General features: G+C 39.4%; 1 pseudogene; it reads left to right on the top strand.

Moving 5' to 3' along the window:
* Positions 1 to 4,960: 4,960 nt before the first annotated feature.
* Positions 4,961 to 5,898, top strand: LOC142443509 (L-aminoadipate-semialdehyde dehydrogenase-phosphopantetheinyl transferase pseudogene; annotated as a pseudogene).
* The last annotated feature ends 6,869 nt before the right edge of the window (positions 5,899 to 12,767 follow it).

Here is a 12,767-nt window from a genome sequence, read left to right as displayed (position 1 = left end):
ATACCTCGTGTTGTTAATAATCCTTCCTTCAATCCTGATGCCACATTTCTTCTTCATATACACCAACTTCTCTAATTATTTGCTCAGCCATACAGATGGACTAAGTATGGTGAGAAGATACAACCATGACACACACCTTTCCTGACTTTAAATCATGGCAGAATTCTCTGTACAACTGACTCTTGATCAATATACAGGTTCAGCATGAGCACAGTGGATTTCTCATTATTCTCAGGGTTATTCATAGTTTGTTATGATCCACACAGTTAAATGTTTTTGCATAATCAGTACAGTACAAGGTCACATTTTTCTGGTGGTCTCTGCTTTGAGCCAAGACCCACCTGACATCAGCAGTGATATTCCTTATAACATTTATATCCCTTATATTCTAAATCCAGCCTGAACATGTCTAGCAACTCCCTGTGAATGTACTGCTACAAATGTTATCAGATAATCTTCAGCAAAACTTTACTTGGATGAGATATCAGTGATATGGCTCTATTAATGTGAACATTTTGGGCCACTTTTCTTTGGAATGGGTACAAATAGGAATCTTTTACAGTCAGCTGACCATGTAGCTGTTTTCCACATTTCTTGTTTTAGATGAGTGAGTGCTTCTAGTGCTTGTGGAAATAATTGGGATTTTATCTATTGCTGGAGCTTTATTTTTGGTTAATGCTTTCAGTGCACCTTGAACTTTGTCTTTCAGCACCATTGGTTCTTGCTCATATGCTACCTCTTGAACTGGTTGAATGTCAAATATTTCTTTTTAGTACAGGGATTCTGTATATTCTTTCCATCTTCTTTGATGCTTCCTACTTCATTCAATAGTACACACATAGACTCTTTCAAGATTGAAACTTAGAGCTTGAATTTTTTTTCTTGAGTTCTTTCCGTTTACGGAATGTTGAGCATTTTCTGACTTCTTGGTTTCTAACTCTAGATCTTGGCACATTTCGTTATAATATTTTATTTTGTCTTCTCAAACTGTCCTTTGACATTTTCTTTTCATCTCTTAGACTTCATCATTTAGTCCATGTGCTTTAGCTACTCTATGATTAAGAGTAAGTTTCAGAGTCTCTTTTGACATCCATACTGATTTCCTTTCTTTCCTGTCTTTCCAATGCCCTTTCACCTTCTTCATGTACAGCTCCTCAGGTCTTCTGTCACCAGTGTCAGTGCATCAAAACTGTTGTTGAGGTGTTCTCCAAATGCAGGTGGGATAATCTCAATGCTATATTTTGGTTCTCATGTAATTGTTTTTGTTTTCTCCAACTTCAACTTGAAGAATTAATGGTCTGCTCCACAGTTTTCCCCAGCTTAGAATTGGCTGCTGATATTAAGCTTCCCTATTGTCCTTTCCCACAGATATAGTCTATTTGATTTTTATGTATTTTACATGGAGAAGTCCATGTGTATAGCCACCCTTTATGTTGTTGAGTAAAGGTAAAGTCAAGTGAATCCAATATTGGCAGGCAACATGGCAGGATACCAACAGCTTCCAGGCGCAGTGGGTCACATTTCATTTGTATGCTGAGTAAATAGAAAAACTGGAAAATCTGATGAAGAATGCAGCATCAAGATTAGAGGAAGGCTTAGTAACAACCTACAATATGCAGATGACACAACCTCTTTGCTGAAAGTGAGGACTTGAAGCACTTGCTGATGAAGATCAAGGATTACAGCCTTCAATGGAGTTTACAACCCAATGTAAATAAAACCAAAATCTTCACAACTGGACTAATTGCTACCATAATTTAAGTTGTCAAGGATTTCTTCCTGCTCAGATCCACAATCAATGCTCACAGAAGCATCAGTCAAGACATCAAAGGACACATTGAATTGGGCAACTCTTCTGCAAATCATCATCTCTTTACAATGATGAATTGAGGAAGAACAAAGAGATCTCTTCAAGGACTGAGATGTGCCTTACCAAGGTCAGGGCATTTGCAATTGCCTCATAAGCATGTGAAAGCTGGACATGAAATAAGAAAGACCCAGGAAGAATTGATACATTTAAATTATGGTTCTAGTCAATTGAATGTACCATGGACTGCCAAAAGAACAAACAATCTGTCATGAAAGGACAGCCAGACCACTCCTTAGCAGCAACGAGGGCACAACTCCATCTTTTTGACATGTGTCAAAACTATGTTTGACACATAGTTTTGACATGTTCTCAGGAGAGAATAGTCCCTGGAAAAGGACATTGTGCCTGGTAAAGTAGTCGCTGCTGTTGGGTGCCACTGAGTCACTTCCGACTCACGCATAACAGGCCTTATGTACAACCGAATTGCTTGGTCCTGTGCCAGCCTTTCAACTGTTCTTATGCCCGAACCCCTTGTTGTGGTCATGGTGTGAATCGATCTCCTTGATAGCCTTCTTTTCCTTTGCTGTCCCTCTACCTTAGCTAACGTGATGTCCTCTAGGGACTGGTCTCTCCTGACAACAGTCCATGGCACTTTCAATGTTCTTCTCCAGCACCACAATTCAATAGCATCCATTCTCCTTTAGTCTTCTTTATTCAATATCCCAACTTTCACATGCATATGAGGCAATTAAACATGTGACTTGTATCAGGTGACTATAGTTCTCAAAGTTATATCTGTGCTTGTCGATACACTGAAGAGGTCTTCATAACAGATTCACCCAATGCAACTCACATTTTGATCTCTTGACTGCAACTTCCTTGACTATTGATTGTGGATCCAAGCAAGACTAACTCCTTGAAAACTTCTACCTTTTCTCCATTTATCATGGTTTTACCTATTAGTCCCATTGTAAGGCTTTGATTTCCTTTACATTGAATAGTAAGCTATTCTGAAGGCTACAATCCGTGATCTTCATCAGCAAGTGCATCCTCACTTTTAGCAAGTAAGGTTGAGCCATTTGCATAGTGCAGGTTGTTGATAAGCCTTCCTCCGATCCTGATGCCACATTCTTCTCCTACAATGCAACGGCCCTGATTATTTGTTCAGCATGTACATTAAACAAGGATGATGAGCAGATACAACCCTGATGCACACTTTTCCTGATTTTAAACCATGCCATATCTCTTACTTTATTGACAACTGCCTCTTAATCTATGTATAATTTCCACATGAACACAATGAAATTGACATAGTTAGTTTATTGTGCCAACCTGGCCAATAAACACAAGTGGGATTAATTGAAGGCCGGAGAGATAAATGGCTCGGTGAACCTCACCTTTCTTGTCTCTTGCTCTTTGATCATCGGACCAGTGTGCAGCTGCCTTGCTTGTTCTGTGCCTCAATTTACAGGCTACACTACCTGTGGATGCCTAGCTGGTGGACTGTGTCGTTGTAAGTTGAGGTCCCTTTAAGACCACGTGATTGGAATTTACATCTCTTGAGCTGGGGGCTGACTGTTGGTGACCTGACTGACAGTTGGTGACTTGCCTTGCCGTTCGCTGCCTGTGCTGGGATAGCCTAGCTCTCTCTACAGAGGACTACCTGGCGGCCCTCAAGACTTGAAGGACTGCCAGTATCTCACAACTCTCTCACAGGAGTGAGTTGCACTGAGTCATTTGTACTGCTTTATAATTTAACTGTTCATTTCTTGTATTATCTATCTATCTGTATATAATTTAACAGTTTGTTTCTTGTGTTATATATCTATCTTTATAAATATATATATATAAAATTATTAGCAATTTAGTTTTGTCTCTCTAGAGGACCCTGTCTAACACAGAAATGTTTTCTAACTCCCATTATTCTCAAGGTTACCCACAGTTTATTGTGATCCACACAGTCGAATGACTTGGCACATTCAATAAAACACAAGTAGACATCTTTCTGCTATCCTCTGCTTTCAGCCAAAATCCATCTGATATCAGCCATGGTACCTCTTGCTCCATGTCCTCTCCTGAAACCAGTCTGAACTTCTGGAAGCTCTCTGCCAATATAGTGCGGCAACCATTGTTGGATGGTCTTAAGCAAAATTTTACTGGCATGTGATATCAGTGATACTGTTCTATAGTTTGAGCATTCTCTTGGGTCACCTTTCTTTAAATTGGGAACAAATATAGTTCTCTTCCAGTCAGTTGGCCAAATAGCTGTCTTCCAAATGTCCAGGCATAGACCAATGACTGCTTCCAGTGCTTCATCGGCTTGCTGAAACATTTCTGTTGATATTCCATCAATTCCTGTAGCCTGACAAAGCAAAGGAGCAATTGAAAGAGTAAGAGCCTCAACAGGATGGATTGCTACAATGACTGCAATAATGGGCTCAAACATAACAATAGTTGTGAGGGCAACTCAGGACCCAACAATTTTTCCTTCTGATATACAGATGGGTGTTATGAATCTGAGTTAACCTGATGGCGCCTAATAACAAAAGTATCAAGAAATAAAATGTTTTTATCAAGAAAGCAGTCCATAGAGCTGCAGAGTGGCAGGTCTAGGTCAGCCCAAGTCCATGAGTCAAATGATGAGATAGAGGTTCTTCCAGACTCGTGCAGTTTCCAGTGCTGGGGAAACAGGAAACTGGAAGATGAGCCAGAAGGCAGAATGATAAAGAAGGAGGTGGGAAGACTACAGGCCAGTAGAAGCAGAATCAAGTGGATCCAATATTGACAGGCAACATGGCAAGTCAGCAGCTTAAGTCTCAAGGAACCATACAAAAGATTTAGGGCTGGCAGATGGAAGCAGAGAGAGAGCTTCTTCTCCATCATCTATTTATGCATGTGAAATAGGTCACACCCCCCAAGTACCCTCTTCAGGTGTAATCTGTACCTGATGGGGGAGACTTTATTGCCATGCTCTTGAGGGTCCTGGGCTAGCCAAGTTGACACAAAACCTAATGATCACATACTGCAAATTTTACCCTGACATACAATACTGTCATTGATAGGATGATGTTCACACAGCTACGGAAAGACCTGTTAAGAGCATCTGTACCATCTCATCCCAGAGGTGGCCGCAAGGTCAGCTTTCAGTGCATGGTTTATCCTGCCATGCGGTTCTGCTCAGTGCCAGCAATGAGGGCGTGCACTGGGCCTTTAACTGCCGCACTTGGCTGCTGAGCAGAGCCGAGTGGCTGCTGATCGTGCAATCAATCCAGCCTGAGGAGAAGGAGCATATTGGCCAGTTTGTCTTAGCCTGGGACACAAAGGCAGCCATGGCGGGTAGTCTGATGATAAGGAACTTGGTTGCAGAAAAATTGAATATCCCTTGGAATAATATTCGTTTGCAAAGAACTGCAAAAGGAAAACCAGTTCTTGCAAAGGACTCATTGAATCCTTATCCCAATTTCAACTTTACTATATCTCATCAAGGGGGCTATGTGGTACTTGCTTCTGAACCTGAGCTGCAAGTTGGACCTGCTATAATGAAGACTAGCGTTCCGGGTTGTGGTTCAATTCCAGAGCTCTTCCATATTATGAAAAGACAATTTACAAAGAGTGGGAAACCATCAAAAGCGTTAAGGACAAATGGACTCAACTGGATATGTTTTATAGAAATTGGGCATTGAAAGAAAGCTTTATAAAAGCCTTTTATAAAAGCCTTTGGTATTGGACTAGGATTTGAATTACAATGGCTTAAATTTGATATGTCGCCATTAAACTTGGATATAGGCCAAGTTTATAGAGAAATTCTTTTATTCCTAGATGGGAAGAAAGAAATGGAATGGGTATTTGAGGAAAGCGAAATTAATGAGCATCATTTTGTCACAGTAGCTCTTAAGAAACCCAATGGATCTAAACATCAGGATGCTCCATCTCAATATGATGCTAAACCTACCCAGAGGCAGGTTAAAATTCTGACCTTCAATGATTTGATATCCTCAGCTGCTCCAATGACACCTGAAGATCCTTCATTTGGGGACTGTTTTTGCTTCACAGATGCAACACTAATATGAAGTGGTACAAAATCCTGATATGACTTCCTAAGTAGCAAAGAAAATTGAAAACTTTGTAATCTTTGGTACTCACTGGAAAATGAATCCCTAATACCAAATTCTGTTTTCAAAATAGTTAATTACCATAACCATCTTTCCTATTTAAAAAGTAGACATCCAACTCAAGGCTGTTCAATTAAACAGGCTTACCTCTCTTTATTTCTCCCCTAAATTACATTAGCTTGACAAATAAAAAGAATTATAAATATATGCTGGTCTAGGGTAAAAAATAGAAAATAAAAACATTTAGATCCTCTCAGAGATAACTACTTTCAAAACCATGTAGTATATACTTTCAGAATATTTTCTTGGCAAATGAAATTTCCAAACATTAATATTTTTTCAAATGGGAACCTTTTTGCTTGTGTGTGGGTTTTGGTTATTGTTGCTAAGTGCATCTGCTATTCATATATATCAATAAATATAATTCTGTGGCTTAACTTGTTTTAGTGGTTGTAAAGCACTTCATTGTGTGGCTGTCATGGATGACTTGGGTTGGAGGTATCAATGTCCAGATATAATTGACTTGTTACAACCCAGGTCACTCATTATCTCCTATGGCACAGCTCCAAAATGTCATTACAGATCTCTTTCTGGTCACATGCTCAGTTCATTGGTTTCACTTTAGGTCTGTCCCCCTGGTACTCACAGAAGCAGCTGCTGTAACTTCTAACTTCACATACTTATAAAATCACATCCAAACAGCAAGAAGGACATGTCTCACATCTCAATTTACCAACAGGGAAGACTTCTTTTGAAGCCTCCAGAAACCTTCTCCCTCAGTTTTCCTTGGTTGAGAAAGCCTGTCCATATGAGCACTCTCCCTCAGTTTTCCTTGACTGAGAAAGTCTGTCCATATGACCACTCGCTGCTGTGTGGTCATGTGGACTCACCTGGTCAGGAAGATGGTGAGGCGCAGGTATGGTTGAATGACGTTGAGGGGAAGCCCACTACGTGGTGTAAGGAAGTCGTGCATAATTTACTCACTCTCTCCTCCCCTATTGAGACATTTTGGTCATCTTAAGTATATTGCTATGGGCAGTGCTGCAGCAGCTATTCCTCTAACTAAATTTGAGTACATGCTTAAGTGTGTCCACAGGGAGGACCCCGGGGTGGAACAGCTTCCACAGAGGTCTGAAACAAGAGTAGGGCACGAAGACTATTGCCACTGCCCACCTCAAAGGCTGTACAATTGACACTTCTGTTTAGGGGTATATATGTGCCCACTCCTGGCAGCTGAAATAGTCTTTTTTTAATTTAATTTTCTGATACATGTGAAAAATGGTATCTTATTTAACTTGCATTTCCTATAACATTATCTTTAATGTTATTGGTTGGTTGTTTTCCTTCTTTATGAACTGCCTAGTGATAATTTTCCTATTTGTATTTGAACAAATAGGACTTCAGTTAAAACTGGAGCCTAATATAGAAGACGCCAGGGCCATCATATTGATGACAGAATCTCTTGTATGGCTGTAATGCATGTTTGGGGGAGTTATATTAAATACCAAGAAGTAACATAATTTGTTTTTCTTATTAAAATTAAAATTTTGTGTAGGTTATTTAAAAATAATTAGTAAAATAAGAAAATTGGAATGTTTTATCCTTTTTAAAAAATATTATTAAGCATGTCCAAATACTCTAGACAAAATAAATATCATGGTTTTTAAAGATCAAATTATATTTTTAATAAAGGAAGCATTGTTCTCCTTAGCATAAATGTGATGGTGATATGGTATCTTATAATAACAATAAAACTACAAGCATTATTATGGGGAAAAAGACCTGTTAATATATTTATTATTCAAATTTATGCACCAATCACTAATACCGGCAATAGGGAAATTGAAGATTTTTATAAACATCTGCATCCAGAAATAGATCAAACATGCCCTGAAGATGCATGATGATTGGAATACAAAAGTTGGAAATGAAGAAGTTATCAACAGTTGGAAAACATAATGCTGGCGAGGAATTCAATGATAGAATTTCGCAAGACTGATGACTTATTCATTAGAAATACCTTTTCAACAACATAAACAGTGACTATACATATGGGCCTCACCAGATGTAGTACACAGGAATCAAATCAGCTACATCTGTGTAAAGAAATGATGGGGAAGTTCAATATCATCAGTTAGAACAACACCAAAGGCAGGCTATTAAACAGACCATCAATTGCTCATATTTTTAAGTTCAAGTTGAAGCTGAAGAAAAATTAAACCAAGTCCAAGGGACTCAAAACACAACCTTGAGAGTACCCACCTGAGTTAATAAACCATCTCAAGAACAGAGTAGACACAATGGCCAAAGACCATTTGTGGGGTGGCATTCAGAACACACATGGGGCGGGGAGGTAAGTAAAAAGAAAAGAAAGAAGGGAAAGACCAAAACGAACGACCAAAAGAGACCCTGAAACTTGCCCTTGAATGTGGGATAGCTAAAGCAACAGGAAAAACTGATGGACCCAAGAATTTAACAGAAAGGGGTAGTTCAAAAGGGAAAGTTCAAAGGACAGTTCAAAAAGACAAAGGAATGAAGTACTACTCTTGCAACGAGCAAGAGCTAAGAGCCGGAAATGCAGAGCACCCTCAGAAATCTTCAAGACGAGAAACTGAGGATGAAATTGAAGCCACGAGTTAGAATTTTACAGGATTCCATGGGCAAAATCGCCAGGATATTTTCCAACTACTGTCCCTTTCTCTAGGAGCCCAGGTGGGTAGTGGTTACACATTGGCAGCTCACCACAAGGTCAGCAATTTGAAACCACCAGTCGCTCTGTAGGAGCAAGATGGGGCTGTCTGCTCATGTAAAGAGTAACAGTGTCAAAACCCGGCAGGGGCTAGTTCTACTCTGTTCTACAGGGCCACTGTGAGTCGTCATCGACTCAATGACAGTGAGTTTGGTTTTGGTTTTTGGTCTGGTTCCCTTCCTCTCTGTTTCCAACGTTTGCATTCCGAACACCAAATATTATCAATGCAACTTGGTAATCTATTTCCAGCTGAGTATCTTGGTAAAATTCTTTACTTTCTTCCTCAGTAGTTTTAGTAGTTGGTGCATAAATTTGAATGACAGTTGTATTGATTGAATTTCCTTAATGGTGGATAGATACAACCCTATCTCAGAGGGCATCACACTTCAATAGAGATGCTGAAATACCCTTTTTAACAGTGAATGCCATGCTATTCTTCTTGATTGAGTCAATTTTCAAATACTTCCTACGTATGTGAATGTTGGATGTTGAATAAGGAAGACCAAAGAGGAATTGATGTATCTGAATTGTGATGGTGGCAAAAAATATTGAAAGTATCATGAACTGCTGAAAGGATAAGCAAATCTTTCTTGAAATAAGTATGGCCAGAGTGTTCCTTAGAGGCAAAAATGGCTAGACTTTCCCTTACCGGCTTTGGATATGTTTTCAGGAGAGACCAGTCCCTGGAGAAGGACAGCATGCTTAGTAAAGTGGAGGGGCAGAGAAAAAGAGGACGATCCTCCAGGAGATGGATGGACACAGTGGCTGCAACAATGGACTCAAGAAACAGGGGGCAATTGTGAGGATGGTGAGGACTAGGTAGTGTTTTGTCCGCTGTGCATAAGGTCACTGTGGGTTGGAACCTTCTCGATGGCACCGAACAACTCTCACAACAACATGAGAAAAACATTAAATAATACAAGAAGCATCAAAATAAATAGGAAATTATATATATAACCACTGTATTTTAAAAATGGTCCACATCCAACCATTTCAAGAGATAGCAAAAACTGATGGGATTGATGGAAGAAATGAAAGCTGCACTGAAGATAGTAGAGAAAAAACAAAGCCTCAGGATTAATGGAATGCCAGTTGAAACATTTAAAAAACTGATGCAGCAGTGGAAACACTCGCTATTCCGTGCCAAGAAATTTGGAAGATATATACCTGGCCAAGCAAGTGAAGAGACCCATAGTTTTGTCCATTCCAAAGAAATGTGACCCAAGAGAATGTATAAATATCAAATGACATCATTCATATCACATGGGAGTACAATTTTGCTAAACATAATCCAAAAGTAGTTGCAGTGGAACGGTGACAAGAAGCTGCCAGAAATTCAAGCTGGAGTCAAAAGAGTATGTAGTGTTAGGGTTATCATTGCTGGTGCCAGGTGAATTTTGACTGAAAGCAGAGAATACCAGAAAGATGCTTATGTGTGCTTTCTTGACCATGCCAAAGCATTTGACTGTGTGGATTGTAACAAACTGTGGATAGCATTGAGGAGAGATGGAACCTGCACATTGTCCATGAACCATTCTTTCAGACAGAACAATGGGTTGGTGCAGAGTTTAAAATCAAGAAAGATGGGCCTCGTGGTTGGATCCCTTCACCATATTTCCTCAGTTGGTATACTGAGCAGATAATCAGAGAAGTTGGCTTAGATGAAGTGCAGCAAGCATGAAAACTGAAGGAAGGCTCATTAGCAATTTGCAATATGCAGATGACAGCTCTCTGCTGAAAGCAAAGAAGATTTAAGGCAGTTGTTAACAAAGAGCAAAGACTCCAGCCTTTGCTGTGCATAATAACTCAACGTAAAGGGAACAACAACAGAAATCCTCACAACTGAACCCACGGACAGTAATATGATAAATGGAACCACACTTCAGGTTGTCAGAGATGTTATTTTACTAGAATATGCAATCTATGCTCATGGAACCAGCAGTCAAGAAATCAAGTGATGTATTGTATGGGGGGAAACCTGCTGCAAATGACCTCTTTAAAATGTTACAGAGCAAAGAGGTCACGTGGAGGATGAAGGTCCTCCTGACCCAAGCCCTGGAATTTTCAATCAGCTTATCTGATGTGAAAGATGGACAATGGATAAGGGAGACCAAAGAAGAATTGATGCATCCTGAATTGTGATGTTAGTAATGAATATTGAAAATGCCGTGGACTGTGAGAAGACAAGCAAATCGGTCTTTGAATAAGTACAGCCAGAATGCTCCTTAGAAGCCAGGATTAAAAGACTTCATGTTCTCAGGAGATACCAGTACCTGGAAAAGATCATGTTTGATAATGTGCAGAGTCAGCAAAAAAGAGGAAGCTCTTCAACAAGATTGACCGATACAATGGCTGCAATAACGGATCAAGCATAACAGTGACTTTGAGGACACTACAGGACTTGTCTTTCCTTTTGTACATTGGGCATCTATGAGTCAGAATCATCTCAAGGGCACCTAATAACAACAACAATAATAGATTATTCAACTCAAGTTCTCAGACCTACAGATCCTTCAACCTGGAATTCTTTCCCTTTGCATATATCAAAATCCCAGTCATAAGCATTCAGACCTATATGTTCTACAGTCAATTTGGTGCTAGCTCCCACACTTCTCTAATTTTTTGAAATTCATTTCTATGTGTCCAAGAAGTCCTTTATTATATTTAATTGGATAATATTAGTAATACCACTAGAACATTTATAACACACTTCATACCCCTCATTCAAATGCCAAGTTAACTGTTGTTCCCATCCACATTGGACTGCAAATTCTCTGCAGCAGAGCTCAAGACTTAGCTTGAAATATGCCTAGTGAAATTTATATCTGTTCAAGTTCTAAGAATACACTTGGTTCCCATATTGTCTATTTTGGATAAGCCTTTTACAATATCCTAGACCACGCATAGTTCCAAAGCAGGAAGATGGAATTACTATTTTTTAAGGCAACACTTTAAATAATGTTCATTATCAACAGCAGAGGCATGTTGATCAGATAAGTACATGTCATAACAAAGCAAGCAGGACATTAAAATAGTAATTAAATGGTATTTCCAGGACACCATTCATTGAGCACCATCGAGGCAAGAGATTTGAAGCAAAGTCCAATGGCTGTCAGCTCTATGCCCTTGGGCTAGCAGTCATCTGCTTCTTCTAACGCTGAAGGAGGTTCAGTCCTAAGTACAAGGGCTACAAGTGAGTTTGAGGTAAGTTCACTTAGTAGGGTTTCCACATCAAATCCTTCTGGTGTGGCTTATGAAGGATGTTGTGTGCCTCAAAAGAGCAGAGTCTAAAGTTCCACTAGCCTATAGCACACAGACTGGATCAAAGGTGGAATTCTTGATATCCCGGATATGGTGGTAAGAATACTTCTACACTTTTATATACTTAAAGTCAGCATAACTACTCTGATATGTATGTATATATATATATATATATATATATATGTATGTATATATTGTTGTTTTGTGCTGTCCAGTCGATTCATTGTAACTCCAAAGAATAGGACTGCCCTCATAAGGTTTTCCAGGCTGTTTGCATTATTAGTGTAAATCACTGGGCCCCATTATAAGGCATAGCCAAATACTAGCAAAAATAATGAAGGACGTGCACACGGTAGATGATAAAGTAGATAACTAGGACCTACTAAGAATAAACCACTAATGTGCATCAAAAGAGTTTTAAAAAAAACACATAGTGGGGGAAAAATACTTAGGACCAACACAATGGACAAGGGACTAATCTCTAAAATCTATGGAAAACTGCACCACCTCAATGAGAAAGAAAATAATAATCCAACTAAAAAGTGGGCAAATGATATGACATCCAAATGGCAAACAAACATGAAAAAAGGCTCATGATCATTAGCCATCTGAGAGATGCCAATCAAAACAATGACGAGATAACACTTCACACCCACAATGACAGCCTAATGCAAAAACAACAATGAATGCGGAAAAGCAGGCAGAGAGATGGGAGCATCCATACACTGTTGTTGTGTCTGTAAATAAGTACAAGCATCATGGAAAGTGCTGTGGCACTAATTCAAACAACTGGGCATCGAAACTCCATGCAGTCCAGCCAGCCCTTTGCTGGGTG

Source organism: Tenrec ecaudatus, chromosome 3 (genome assembly GCF_050624435.1).
Source record: "Tenrec ecaudatus isolate mTenEca1 chromosome 3, mTenEca1.hap1, whole genome shotgun sequence".
NCBI lineage: Eukaryota > Metazoa > Chordata > Mammalia > Afrosoricida > Tenrecidae > Tenrec > Tenrec ecaudatus.
Note: the sequence above shows the minus strand (reverse complement) of the source record. Positions and strands in the feature narration are given on the sequence as shown.